General features: G+C 35.6%; 1 long non-coding RNA gene and 1 pseudogene across 1 annotated transcript; one reads left to right on the plus strand and one right to left on the minus strand.

The window, feature by feature from the left end:
- Window positions 1–443: 443 nt before the first annotated feature.
- On the plus strand, window positions 444–3,077 carry LOC145801647 (uncharacterized). The gene is made up of 3 exons (XR_014343277.1): window positions 444–543; window positions 1,274–1,318; window positions 2,851–3,077. It is a non-coding gene; the product is annotated as an uncharacterized LOC145801647 (long non-coding RNA).
- Window positions 3,078–14,069: 10,992 nt separating this feature from the next.
- LOC114317423 (pentatricopeptide repeat-containing protein At5g39710 pseudogene) lies at window positions 14,070–14,615 on the minus strand (annotated as a pseudogene).
- Window positions 14,616–15,800: the final 1,185 nt, after the last annotated feature.

Genomic DNA, 15,800 nt, shown 5'->3' on the forward strand with positions numbered 1-15,800 from the left:
CCGACCTTTACGGGTTCAGAAATCAAAATTGAGTACTTGGGTATTTTAATGGGAATTTTTAAAGCTATTGGGGAAAATTAATTGGAAATCTATTTTGTCTGACTCGTTAATGCATGTTTAGGTGGTTAACTTTATACTGCAAATTGAAGGCCCTAGAGGCTTCAGAAACCAGAACAGGGGACATATTTATGATCAGCACAATTTTTAGAGTCACCTGGGAACGGTAATTGAAATTTAATTTTTCGCGATTCGTAAGGGCGTGTTTGGCTATTCTTATTGTTAAAAGCTTAGATGTTGGTTATATGTATATATGGTTATGCTATGTGAGTGGTGAACTTATCATTTGGAAGTCAAATGAAATATTTGGGGGAGAGAGAAGAGAACCGTGAGAGAGAGGGAAGGAAGAAGAGGAAAGATCCTCTAATCAATACTCATGGGGTTTTGAAGATGCTTGAAGGGGGTGAAGAAAGAAAAAGAAGATCATCCATGGGAAGCTTGGGAGGAATTGGAGAAAGCTAGGAGAAAGACAAGGATGGAACTAAGGTATGATCATCTATCTTGAATCCTTATGTTTGAGACATCAATTTCATGAAATCATGATAATAAGGGAAGCTTTGAACCCATTTGAGTTAGGGTTTTATGTATACATATTGATGGAACCTTGATTTCCTTAGAATTTCTTGATTGAAGAAGTATAGGCATTATATTTGTGTATTTTGAGGTTATGATGGTTGATGGAGAATAATATTGTGAAATTGGTCATGTATTAAAGGGTCTTGGACTTTGATTTACATGTAATTAAGGTTTGATTTTGGAAATGAAAAGCCCCAAAGTTTCAGCCATTTTCGGATAGCAATCTGCCCAAAGCCGCACGTGCGGCCCTGTTTCCCGCACGTGCGGGAGACAGCTTTGTCCAGCCATCTTTGAATGAGCATATCTTTTGCCTCGGGGCTCCGTTTTGAGTGATTCTTGAGCCTAAAATCAAGCCCCGGAAGTCTAGTTTTCAATGGAAGTAGTCTCACTCCCAAATTCTAAATAAAAAAATAGTTATGCCCAAATTAGTGACGACTGTTCACTTTCTGTCAACTAATTTTATACCATTTCTTCACCTAAACCATTTTCCATTGATTTCTCCTGTTTCTGTGACATGGAGTATAACTTATTAAGAAATAATGAGCTTGGTACCACCATGGCTAATTAAGTGAATGATCAAAGAGAATAAGTAAATGATCGAGTATAATCTCATATTATGTGTTGTGCACTGTACTTGTAGGTCGAGACGAGAACATCGTCCTATTACCACCGGGAACTGATCACTGTGAGTAGTAGTTCTGCAATCATACGTTTACTTACCGTAAATAATTCTTATTGTTAACGCATTGTTCTTTGTAAGCATTTATGTTGTTTAGGGATCGATGAGAACATTGAAAGATTATGTGCACTTCGGTATGACGCTGAAACTACTCTACATTCTGATTATGGTTAATGGTTAACCTTAATGTATAATAACCTGTAAATTACCTATAACTCCGCACAAGAATTATTAATATTATGCAACTGGTTAGCAAGAAGGGATTATGAATATAGATCCCGCTTAATGGGAACATGATATTTTGAATGTCCTATCCTGGACTCCTACAGCCTTATTTAGTTCGATACATGTTTTATGACATAGACATCTGCCTAAAATGGATTAACGAAATGAAAATCGAACAGAACCATGGGTTTCCTTATATGTCAAAGAATCGAATATCAATAACATTGTTATATGACTCACGTTACGGTGCGACTTGTTCTATCCCCACGAATAGTACTGTAACGACACATGTGTTTCTGTAAATAATTATTATTAATACTTTGTTATATGTAAGATGACTATGGCTACATGTAATGAATCATAAAGGGAAATTTATGTGCACCATTGTGAACGGTATTTGTATGAACCTGGCATTATTATGTTATGTTTATTCACTTCGTTTATGCTATGACATAATATGAATTGTTCAGTCTTCAAGAACTATTGATTCCTAGTACGAAACTAAGTGCTGCAATGCGAACCACCTCTTGAGTCCATACATACAAGAGCTGGGCTTAAAGCCGATTTGGTCCCTTTATGGGTCACCCGGTTATGTGAAATTACGAAAGATATAATTTGTGAAGATATGAAAAGAATAACTTGTGAACTTATGAAAGATACAATTTGTGAAGATATGAAAGGAATAACTTGTGAACTTATGAAAGATATAATTTGTGAAGATATGAAAGGAATAACTTGTGAACTTATGAAAGATATAAATTGTGAAGATATGAAAGGTATAATTTGTGAACTTATGAGGCTGAGGGCCACTTTTTGTGAATTTGTGAACTTATGAGGCCGAGGGCCACTTTGTGAATTTGTGAACTTATGAGGCCGAGGGCCACTTTGTGAATTTGTGAACTTATGAGGCCAAGGGCCACTTTGTGAATTTGTGAACTTATGAGGCCGAGGGCCAACTTGTGAATTCTGAAATTATGTGGCCGAGGGCCAACTTGTGAAGTATGAATCTGTAACTTGTGAAACTATGAATCACAAAGGCCGAGGGCCAATTTGTGAAGTTATGCATCTAAGTGAAGCCAAGGGCTAATTTGTGAATGTGTGAACCCATCAGGCCAAGGGCCAACCTATGAAGTTATGAACCGACAAGACTGTCCTGAAATGTGTACGGAATCAGACTAACCACAGGATTTTGGCATTTACTTATCTAATTAGAGAAATGTGTACATTGTAAGTAAATTAAGTTAATCTTTAAATTGTTTATGTACTACTGTTCACTGAGCTTGACTCACTTTGTCTTATGTCTGTTTCTGTAGGCACTCCACCTGGAGGTCAGTTTTAACCCATGGCATCCGTGCCTCTTTTGTCAACCTCAGAGTATCCAGGCACTTAAGTGAAGGCAGCCCTTTTTGCTAAACTTTTGATTTTACACTCTGATTGTTTGCTTAAGGTCGATGTATATATAATTCCTTTGCCTGTCCATGTTGTTTTACGCCCAATTCTAAGGGCTGGGTCTGTATATATACATATGTACATAGCTAACTCTCTGGTGCACGTCACCGTATATTTATTTGCCTTATGTTCTGTCTGTGATCCTGGCATGATAGTGGTCGCTCAATGGATGCAGTTCTTTTATTTATGTTAATTTATATTGGTAAATGCTTCCGTTTAGGCCCCATATGATATGTATACCAGGTTATGCATCCGTTTCTATGTAGGTCATGCCCAAACTTTTAGGGGCAAGTTTAGGGCGTGACAGAAGTAGCAGTGATCAAGTGCCTTTCCAACAAGACTACTAGAAACTCAAGGGTCCAATCAACATCCTAGAAACTACATTCCATACCCACATAATCACATAAACATGTTATCACATAAGCATATAACATTACACTAAGTCTCTATCAAACGAGACGAACCCAATGTGATACTAATCACTTCCCACGTACCCAAAGTATTCAAACCCGGTACGCTCTGATACCAAGTTGTAACGCCCTCAAAATTAACCTATTATATATATATCATAAACATGCATTATTTAAAGAAGACGATTAATTAATTCATTCATCAGAGTATTACTAAATAAAGCATTACATGTAACATCGAATAAAATGCCCTACAGGCTTACATCTTTCCAAGCCAACACTTGGATTCAAAAATATGAGTTCTAATCTCAATACAAGAAAAGCCCTAGGCTTGAATGTTTACATGTACAAATAAATATCAACTATTAACTAAAGATAATCTTCTTCAATCCAGATGCCAAACCCTCCCAAGCTAAGTCCTTGGAGGTAGTTTATCGCCTGAACCTGAAAATGATGTTCCCATAAAGGGTGAGCCACAGCCCAGTAGAGATATACTAAACCACATATAAGCAATGAATAAAGCAATAGCATTCAACAGATGGTCAACCAAAATAATCAATTACTTCATTTTACAGTCTCATGACACTATTGCCAAAGATACGTTTTACTTTCCAATTTTATCCATATGGCTCAGAACCTGGCAAAACTTACAACAGTGAATCACATATATCATATTCACATCCTTCCATTATCAACAACAAATGAGACTCAAGCTCATATCAAACACTTCATACTTCCAGATTGATACACATTTTAGTGCTGTATCAATAAAACACTTCTATATAAATAAGCACACATAAAAGTGATGCTAATGGAGTCCATCCCCTATCTCCTCCCAAACAAAATTCGGTTTAGAGGTCCATCCCCTATCTTCCCCTAAACCGTGGAGTACATCCCCTATCTCCTCCCACACACAAAACAATGTATGCAAATGCAATGCTCAATCAATACACGTATTTTCTGTATCAATGCCATAGTCAAAATTAATGATTTAACCAATGTGATTAGTTTCAGTTATTCCTAATCCACATGCAATGTCTACAACAATCACGACTATCCTCCACCGATAGCCCAAAACAGTTATTTCTAAACTGAAAATAACCATGTCAACAATTCAATAGACAAATGATACCAACTACCCAATTATGCCATTTAATCAATAAATTCCCCAATTCCATGAATTTAACCCTCTTTTCCCAAAATTTACCCAAGTCTTCCCAACATATCAAAATACCAAAACTTAGAACAAAACCTATAAAATGGAGTAGGAAATCCCTACCTCAAAGAAAATAACCCGAATGGAGAAGATAGAGATAAATACCCAAATTCCAATGTGCTCCAAATCACCAAATGTTCAGATTAGAATGAAGCCCAAGCCGTCCTCTATCTTTTTAATGAAGGATCTAGGGTAGAAATACACCCTAAGTGGATCAAATCTAAGAGAGAAGGTGAATAGGGAGAGAGAAAAGTCGGACCTAGGGTTTGGAATCAAAAAGAATGTGAAAAAGACTGATCAAAATCCGCTGTTGCGTATATAAACTGGACAGGCTCGCTCGAGCGAAGACTTGGTCGCTCGAGCGACCAGACACAGAGAAACTACGCTCGAGCCAAGGAAGCCTTGCTCGAGCCATCAAGCCAAAAGCTCGCTCGAGCGAAAGAAAGCTCGATCGAGCGAAGAACTCAAACCCTCAGGTCTGTAACCAGACATACGCTCGAGCGAAGGAACAATTGCTCGAGCGAAGAACGAACTAACTCGCTCGAGCGAATAAAAGCGCGCTCGAGCCAAGAATGCCAAGCTACAGGTCCAAACCTGAAACAAACTTTCGCTCGAGCTACCAAACCCCGGCTCGAGCGAAGAACCAAAAACAACAGCTCGCTCGAGCGACAAACTCCTCGCTCGAGCGAAGATCCAAAATACTGGACAGCAACACTTGATTTCTAAACCCAACCAACCTGAAACAAACCTGCCCAACACATCCTATAATTCCAAATGAGAAATAAGGGACAACAACAACCGTTATACAATGACAGAATCTACGGAACCTAAGTCCGGATACAATAATCAAATGGGAGAAGACCGGGGTCGCTATAAAGCCCGTAGGGCATTTGCTTTTGTTATAAACATGTAATACTTTTGTAATGAAATACTCTGATGAATAGATGAATGTGGATCTTTTTTTTGTATCAATGCATGTCTCTATATGGATGGGTTTAATGTTATATTTTAGAGGGCGTTACATATTTAGTGATATTCACATGAAGCAACTATAACTTGTGGTTGGGACCTCCCAATTTGTAAGTTAGGGCAAATAGTTATTTCAAACGTTTTAGGTAATGTTTAGTACTTGTTGTTCTAGTTGAATTAAATAACCATCTCAAGTAAATCATTTGTTTGATTGGTTTTTAAACACACACACACACACACACACATATATATAAGCGAACGTAGTTCACATACAATAGAAATACTTCCAAAAATGCTAATCAAATAGTGCTAGAACTTCACTTGTATCCTTGTTTAAGCATGAGTAGTTGACAAGATAATGGGGAAGAGACTCCAACCAACAAAAAAGTGTGAAAAGCTAAAAAGAATTGAAGTATATGATTTTAATTTTAGCTAAAAAGTAGTCGACATGAAGCTTATGTTTAATAAAATGAATTTCCTATGTTATACGATTTTAATTTTAATTTCAATCCACATGAAGGTTATGTTTAATAAAATGAATTTCCTCCGCATACTTTTTTGAAAGTGGATTAATGTTAAGATAATCCATGAATTACTATCTTCTCTCTAAGCGTGGAAGCTTTCCTAGCAACCCTAAACTTTAGGATTGAAGTAGTGGAAAGTGTGAGAAAGGGAAAATTTTGAATCTTTTTTTTTCCTTGTTACAAACCATTGTAACATGGAAAGTTGCTTTCCGATTTCTTGCAAAATATACACAAATATTTCTTGCAAAAAATAAAGAATTTTTCTTTTTCACTATTTTTTCACCTTTGATTTCCAGGTCTTGTTACCATGTGAACCCTTCAAAGTGTGCACATGATGTGCACCTTATATCTTAACCATTGAATCCTCACAAACTAATCTCAGCCATTGAATAATTTAATGGAAAAAACTTGAAACCTTTTCAACCAGTTGTTGTCCTGAATGAAGAGCTCCTCTCTCTCTCTCTCTCTCTCTCTCTCTCTCTCTCTCTCTCTCTCTCTCTCTCTCTCTCTCTCTCTCTCTCTCTCACTCTCAATCTATCTTTCTCTCCCTCTTTCTCCCCTCTAAGAAAGCCCTAACGTTTTTCTCCTAACATGACTTAGACAATTTTCTCTCCCTTTTACGACGCTACTCAAAGACCTTTCCGCAAAGTGAAAACTCTTCCATCTCCATTTTCTGCAACTACATCTGAGCATTTTGCCTTAAGGTATGAAACTCTTCCTCTGTCTCTCTGTGTCTCTCTCTATTCATCATCAACTCTTCCTTTCTCATTTTGTGAAACTCTAGACCAACACCCCCTTTTGTTTCCCCTATTTCAAAACTCATCCTTTTACCGATATGAACTCCACTTGGGGTGGGTTGGTTTTTGAAACTACGAAAAATATGATGTGCATACATTTTGTTTTCATCTTTGTTTGATTTGGTGGTTGTTTTGGTTCCATAGATATACTTGAAATTTGGCTGCTTTTGCAAAATCTAGTGTGTGGGTAATTGAAGTTATTTTGACTGCTTTTTACGAAATTTGGGATTCATTTGGAGTTATTTTGGTTTTAAGATATAGTTGATTTGATTTTGTTACTTACGCATTTTTGTAAAATCACTTAGGTGATTTTGTTAAAATTTACGTGATTTTGTGTTTCTCAAAACTTTTATGAGATGACTTATGAGAATTTGTGTTAACTTATGCATTTTTGTGAGGTCATTTACATGTGTTGGCAAAAACTTACGTGATTTTGTGCTGTTCAAAACTTTAATAGATGACTTACTCGAATTTGTATTACTTATGCGTTTTTGTGAAATTACTTATGTGATTTCGTGAAAACTTATTTGATTTTGTGTTTCTCAAAACTTTTATGAGATGACGTACGGGAAATTTGTGATAACTTACGCATTTTTGTGAAATCACTTACGTGAGTTTGTGAAAACTTATTTTATTTTGTGTTGAAAATTTTATTAGATGAATTACTCGAATTTGTGTTTCTTATGCATTTTTGTTAAATCACTTACATGATTTCATGAAAACTAACTTGATTTTGTGTTCCTCAAAACTTTTATGAGATGACTTACAGGAAATTTGTCACACCCCATATCTTATTACTCGGATGACATTACCAATATTCATTAATTAAGTCGATTTACAAATGACAATTCATCAGTTGATGAAATGATGAATAATTAAATATATATGTTCCCTCTCGTGATACAACAATGACATTTTTACATACAAACAAAAGAAATGCCCTAAGTCTTACAATCAATAAGAGAGCGTTGTTCATTACAAATCATAGAGCTCAACCAAAGAAAACAATTAAAAAGCACTACAACTCATCACCACTCTATAACCATGCCAAGTGTTTGATCCTCAAATCCAAAAACATTCCTTGTACACATGTACAAGTAGGGGGTGAGCAACCACTAGCTCACCAAACAATCTCATATTATAACGTTAAAAAATATGCGGGTACTAAAATACTCGTACATATACGTGAAATCATATCATGTCAAAACCATATAATTTTATTACATAACCTCTTAAATCTAATTTATTTTAATTAACCACGACTAATTAACTTAAATAAATAAACATGCTTCAATAGCAACATGGCATTCTTTTCAATTCATTCAATTACTCATTTGTCAATTGAATCAAATAGTTAAACAATTCATAATGACATTTAACAAAACACCAAATACATTTTATACAGTCTTATGAGATGAATGCATATGCCTTGTCATGCTCAAAATATTTTTCTCATCCTTTGAAAATCTTATGCACAATGCCAATTTGAAATAACATTAATCTAACAATTTCAATATAATTCCAAGGTAGTAAATACAACTCAAGTAATCCGTAGGCTGGTGTTTGCAAGTAGGCATATCGAGCACTACCAAATCCCCACTTTACCGGTCTCTCACCGGAAGAGCAGTGGTACCTCCTCCGCGCGTGTTTTCGGTCTTTCACCCTGGACACTCATGCCAACTTAACCAACATCAAACTACACCCCCTATCAGGCTTACAAATGTATTTACCCAAAACAAATCAAAATAATCTTGTTTCACCAAAAACAATTGCTTTCTCAAAACAATAGTTTTCAATTGCAATTCGAAATCCATGATAACAATGAAATGGAATGACAATGCAATATGTAACAATGCATTAGAATAGTTCCAATTTCAATTCCACCACACAATGCTCCATTGTGATCAATTTCCATATCTCTATCAATGTAATACCATGATACAATCCCAAGAGATAATATAATAATGTCAATGTTCATGCATTTACCATATGTAAATCAACAATTTCCAACTTAGTCTTTTCAAGACAATTCAACAATATTCTTTATATAAAACAAACTTCCAAAATCAAACATTTTCTTACCTTTCCAAGAATCTCCTCATTAAAATACCAACATGGTAATCCTCTACAGGTTACCAAAACCAAAACTTTTATACAATAGGTTCAGCAATAGTAATAACATATAACACCAAAGCAGATTCAAGATCTCATCAATCTCTAACTCACATACTTTATCAATGAAATGTAATTAAAATCTTTCCAAAACTCATCCCCATCCCAAATATTAAATATAATCAAATTCCTATTTTTCTCATGAAAGTGAAATCTCGAGATCTTCAAGTTCAATCATAATTCTCAATAAGCATAAGTGAATATTCCAACACTTAATCAATTATATCAAAATCTTCTCTTGACTATAATTATAAAATATAATACGAGTGTTCACTTTCCAATTATCAACATCAAACCCATCAAATTATACCAAGGAAAATAATAAATAACTAAAAGTTTTGATAACTCATTTTTGTTTTAATCCAATTCATCCATTTGCTCCAAACGAGCTAAAAACACATTATTTTCTTTCCTTGTCAAAGACCGCCAAAACCATTCAAATATCTCATAAAAATTTTGAAGTACGAAATTATTATCATAACATTATTCAACTAGTAAAACTAGAAGCCCAATACTAGATCACCTCAACTTAACTAATAATCTAAGTTCAACTTTGTTTCACACCCGAACAACTTCATCTCACCTATTTTCTCCAAAATCTCATTCTTATGAAATATTAACATTTCCATCCCACTATATTAGAACTTATGGTATAATCTCAATAACACACTTTTAACCAAACTAATTTAATTCACTAAATTAGTAATTCTATTATCTTCACATTTTTCCAAAAGAAATAATACTAAACATGTAACGCCTTGAAAATTTGGCATGATATATCTATTTATGCAACAAAACCACCTAATAGACAAACACATATATATAGCTAACAAATCCATACACCCATTTCCACTAAATCCCAAATGCCAAATACATGTTGTTCACATCTCAATGCCCTAGTTCTAATCCCAAATATGCATTTTACAACAAGTATGAAATGGAAACAAAACAGATAATAAGTGCCCTACAGGCTTATAAATTTATCCAAGAACATTCTTGGTTACACAAAAATGGAGTTTCAACTCAACACAAATATAGCCCTGGGATTACATTCAACAAATAACAATAACACAAAAATGAAGTCTCAGCTCCGAGTCCTCTCAAGTCAATGCCTTGGCGGAGGCATAGCCCCTGTACCTGAAATGATTTCCCTTATAGGGTGCGTCACAGCCCAGTAGAGATATACTACACAACATATGAACAATGACAAGACTAAAGAGGAGTATGCTCATGCCATGCTCATGATAAAACAATTTATCTCTCTTTTTATAAAGCATGCAATGCTGAGATGCAACAACAAATATAAAACCATTTCCATTTTAAACCATATCTGATACATGAATACGGGCCTTGTGAATCTCTAGGAGAGTGTCTGCAAGTAGGCCCTAATGCACTACCACTGTCATTTTTACCAGTAAACTGGAAGGCTCGACACCTAACCGCGGGGTTCCACACCCCCTACCCAGATTTACCAAGTATTCATCTTTTCGCAAATAGATACATTTCCAAACATTTCTCCAAAAAAAAAAAAAAAAATACATTTCCAATGAAATAAATGTAATGCAATGCCCAATGCAATAAATGAGGAATGTGGTTCAATTTACCTAAGTCTTATGCATTTCTACAACAATCATGGCTATCCTCTACCGATAGCCCAAAACAGATATTTCTAACAAATATTTAAATAATTAAATTCTAAAAATTTTGATAAATACAATCTATTCCACATCTTATCAAATATGAACAACTACACTAGTTTTCCTATCACAATAACGTCCGGTAACCTCTCAAGGTTCATTTCTAACCACATCGGTTTTATACCAACAGATACATTAAGCAAAATAATATCGTTAATGCCCAAGAAAATATCATTTTCTTTCCACACACATTCTCCAAGCATTATTCAACTATGACATCCTATTTTGATCAAAAGCCCCCAAAATTAAATGCAATTCCTTTGTTTTCTTTAAAAATGCTCTTTTGGTCACAAACCGGTAAAAATTTCAAAACCAATCGAATTGAAGTCCATTTTTATTCAAATTTAAAACATAGTTCTTTCATAACCTTACAAGCATATTCCAAGTTTACACTTTCGTAATTTGGGCATCAACTTTTTATTTTTCTCAAAATTTCCCTTTTAAGCAAATAAATCATGAATTTTCTAAAAATTCTAATTAAATTATATGCAACTCTAATGTCACGCCCCAATTTCCATGCCCAAATGGTAATACAATGGTCATGGCTCTTTAAAGTAAAACTGATAATAAATCCTCATACTTGCATTACATGATGTAAATAGTCTTCATGCAATAATACAATTAATCCAACAATAATTAATTAAACAACAAATACCACCAAGGGTTTACAAGTTACCAAAACTTGAGCCTGGTTACACAAAACGGTTATTCAAACCCACACATACAAAGCCCTTGGCTTACAATCAGAGTCATATCAAATGAGCACATTATGCTCTCTGCACATACTTCCACGCCTTCAGTTAGGCGGAATCACCACATCTTTTTCTGCACAAAAATCACATAGGGTGAGCATAAAGCCCAGTAGGAAATTCTTAACAAAGTATATACATTTTATACCAGTCTCAAGAGATGGAATGCTTATGTCATGCCATGCCTTTTTGAAAATAAAACATATCTTCATCTTTTGAAAACCATCATACTCAATGATGTCATGTAGCTTCAACTGTTCAACATTTATCAGTTTTAACCAAAGGGGCGGTAAATACAACTCTGGTAATCCCTAGGCCGGTGTCTGCAAGTCGACTATACAAGTACTACCAAATTGTCATTTTTTCCGGTACCAACTAGAAGGCTCGACACCTATCAATTGTCATTTTTACCAGTGTCAACTAGAAGGCTCGGCACCTATCAATTGTCATTTTTACCAGTGTTAACTGGAAGGCTCAACACCTATCATCTACACCACCTGTCAAGACTTACCGCCATATTTACCCCAAAACCATTTCATGAAAACTCGTTTCTCAACATTCTCTTCTCAATGCAGGTTTTCAAATCAACTTCAAAGTTCAATGTAATCAAATGAATTGATATGTCAATGTAACAATAATCAATACAATGCAACAATTCTTACATTTCCAATTTTCCCACACAATACTACCATTGTGATCAAAATTCTCATTTCTCCTTTCTCCTTTCCATACAATTTCACATGAGGAATAAATATATTTCAATTCATCCGAGGAATAACACATCTTCCATATTTCAAGCGTTTTCAACAAATTATCCATTTCAAGACTAAATCAACATTTTGAATAACAATTTTCAAAATGAATAACAACTCTCATAATTCTCAAAATTTATCATTTATACGATATAAACAAGAAAATTTTCAAATATCACTTATTTTGGGCATTCAAAATAAGTATAACAATATCAACCATTGATTTTTAACTTCTTCTAAAAATTCCCAATTTCTAGGTTTTCTCACCAAAACCATCCATCTTCAAACATTTGAGAAAAATCTCACCAAAGTCCTCTTTCTTCAATCAACATAGTTCAAAACCGTCAATTTCTATTTTTAAGGAAACAAGAAAATAAACCCACTTTCAAAAATTATTCACCTTCTTCAATCAACTACCAATTTTCAAAGCAAATCAAAGGATGATTTCAAAATCATCTAGATCTTACAAAAACATATATATAACTCAAAGAAAAATCCCTACCTCAAGTTTGAAGAAGAAAAGAGTTCAAACCCCCAAAATCAACGACGATGAAACTTGATCTCCACCGCACACAACGAAGCCCTCGAGAAGTTACACAACTTTAACGAAGGGACTACTGCCAAAATCCCAATGGATTTGGAGAAATCAGAGAGTAGATGATTTCTAGAGAGAGAGGCTCTAGCTCTGGATCTTGGAGACTTTTAGAAAGAGAGAGGATTGCAAAAAAGTGATCTGAAATGTCACTTTCGCAAGTTGATAAAAGGCAGTCCGCTCGAGCATATAAAGTCCCGTTCGAGCATCAGACACAGACCCCCGCTCAAGCATGAAACCCTGAGCTCGAGCGTGAAATACGCTCTCCTAGTATTTTCTGCAGACACAGTCCCCGCTCGAGCGCCCGAATTCCCGCTCGAGCGTAGAACAAAATTTCAGAAGCCCGCTCAAGCCAAGAATGCCCGCTCGAGTGGAGAGCCAAGTTCTAGGCAACCAAGAGTTTGGAAAAACAAGCAACCAACTTTTTCCAAACACACAATTACAACCCAACAACCAACAATGAGGGGAAGACAAAGGAAACAAGACATGAACCACCATTCAACACATACAAACCCGAGTTCGGAACACCACAAGGAACGGGTCAAAACCAAGGTCATTATGTCTAAACTCCCTATAATAAAGTAAAAGTGCATAAAGAAGTGTAGGAAAAATCCCTACCTCAAGCTAGAAGAGGAAACACGCAAAAACCCCAATTTTTGACTTTATTGGATTTCGATCTTCACCGGTCAAAACATTGCTCTCACCAAGCTCTTCACTTTGGATTTATACAATTTGTTGTTATCAACATATTTGTATCATGTCGTTACTGTATCCCATATCCATAGCCATGCTTCAAACATCATAGATCATAGATGCTGTGCAACAAGCATACAAGTGCCTCATTGAATACGATTCACCTAAGTTAGCATGAAGCACAAGTGTCATCAGCACTTTGTCACTATGGTCTCTTGAGACTTATATCATATTGAGCAGAAACCAGTTACCTCACAATTCTTAATTAATAGAGTCATCATTAGTACTTAAAAGAACTTGGGCAAAATCACAAGGAAATAACGGGATGAAAAAGATGACGGCTTTCTAGGCACGGATCTCTGAAGCTCATTGATAACTTGTATATAAGAAAGATAGGATGGAAACAAGTAACTGGACTTCGTCTAATTCCCAACTTGGCCACTTATTTTTTATTTGTGTGTAAAGAATTAGTTCACTAGTCCTTGATAACATACACAAGTTAGTCATATAGTTTATCGGGAAGTACGAAAAGTTTCCCCGCTATTTGGAAGAAGCCCATCTTTTGCCATTTCGGTAAGAACATTAAATACTACAACCATGTTGCCTTCTTTGTGGTTGACCTCAGCAAGGACTTTTGCAAGTTCAGCATCAGTAAGCCTATAGCTTCTCAGTGTGTTCTCTATAACTTGACTCAAGTCCTCACGTCTCCCTTCTTTGAAAAGTTCTTTTATCAGAGCAATGATAGATATAGTAAGAGAAACAAATCCATGGTGCACCATTTCCTTGTAAAGATCCAATGCTTTCTGCAAATTTCCATCCCTACAATGACCATGTATAATAACATTATAAACTGCTTCACTAGGCTTGCAGTTTCTTTGAAGCATTGATTCAAAAACGTGATCTGCTTCATTCATCAAACCATGCATGCAGAATCCCTTTATGAGAGCTACCGCATTCTTAAACTCGATATAACTACAATTTTCTATCAGTGTAGTATATGTGACATCATTTCGAATGGACTCCTCACAAAACAATTTTCTATCGAATGGACTCCTCATTTCGTCCTAGCTTGTTTGCTAAGCCCATTTAATAGCACATTATACGTAACAACATCATGAAGGAAGCCCTTTTTTATCATCTCATCATGCAGATGAAGAGCACTTTTAATATCTCCTTCTGCACAATAAGCATTGATCAGAGTAGTATATGTGCATTTATCAGGAGGCAGATCCAATCTCCACATCTCCTGGAAAATATCACAAGCTGCAGTCAGTCTTCTCTGCGGACAGAGACCTTAGATCAACGATGAATAAGAAACAACATCTAGCGAAACTCCTTTATCATTCATTTCCCATCCCTTGACAGCTCTACCAGGATCTGACCAGAGTAAATCACACAGTAAATCAGTGTTAGGAATAAGAGTAGGACGGGGTAAGTTTCTAATCAGATCCAAGTTCGTAAGATCAGGGGAAAGGCCACCATACTCGAAGAGCCTTAACAAATCACTATACTGCCCATGAATGATAAGAAAAAAGGTTGTAACTAAGAAGAGAGAGAATGAGATATATTAATATTCAAACCCCTCCTCCTACTCATCATACCCCACGAGAGAGAGACAAGAGAGTGCATTATTCTCTCTTTAATCATTTTCTTCCACCAAAAGTAAGCAACCCTCTCAAATAATTTTCCACTACCACATTTTTATATTTTATTTAGGTCTTTACAACCTAACCTCCTTAAGAAATTTCGTCCTCGAAATTAAACTCAAGTAATATAATACATTCTACAGTCACCCACAAACTCACTCAGATACTTACCATTGCATCAACAAAATTCTTTAACCTCTACCTGAGCCAACAACAAGTACACCGGTAACAAACCAAATCATTACTTTGCACCACAATTGATTATATAAACCCTTACTAGTATAAACCATTAAATGATTCTTCTATCCACATCGATAACCCATAGCAACAAAATAGGATCTAATCCCTTAAGTATAACAAAACGACTCCCCAGAATACCAAGACGCCATACCTTATTGGCGATAACCCAACTTCAACGAACTATCTCCATCGCCTGATGCACAATGCATCTGGAGGCCAAAATAACTATCACTACTTCGAGACCTTAACAAAACGAAATAATAACTCTTCTAAAGCACTAACCACCAACTCAAATAGTGACCGTCAACCGTCACAAAACAGACAATACCTTACCAACCCTATTCTACATCACACTAA

The sequence above is a fragment of the Camellia sinensis genome, chromosome 10, assembly GCF_055761805.1.
Source record: "Camellia sinensis isolate YWXY chromosome 10, ASM5576180v1, whole genome shotgun sequence".
In the NCBI taxonomy this organism is placed as follows: domain Eukaryota; kingdom Viridiplantae; phylum Streptophyta; class Magnoliopsida; order Ericales; family Theaceae; genus Camellia; species Camellia sinensis.